This window comes from Myotis brandtii, unplaced genomic scaffold (assembly GCF_000412655.1).
Source record: "Myotis brandtii unplaced genomic scaffold, ASM41265v1 scaffold10720, whole genome shotgun sequence".
NCBI lineage: Eukaryota > Metazoa > Chordata > Mammalia > Chiroptera > Vespertilionidae > Myotis > Myotis brandtii.
Window position 1 is genome coordinate 14,628 of NW_005353644.1, and position 238 is coordinate 14,865.

The window sequence follows — 238 nt, forward strand, 5'->3', positions numbered from 1 at the left end:
CTATGAACAATTTATTCCAACAAACTGGACAACCTAGAAGAAATGGACATATTCCTAGAAAAATACAACCTTCCAAAACTCAATCAGGAAGAATCAGAAAACCTTAATAGGTGGATAACCTCCTATGAAATTGAAGGAAAAAACAACAACAACAAAAACAAAAAACAACAAACTTCCAGCAAACAAAAGCACCAGTCCAGACAGTTTCATAGGGGAGTTTTACCAAATATTTATTTGG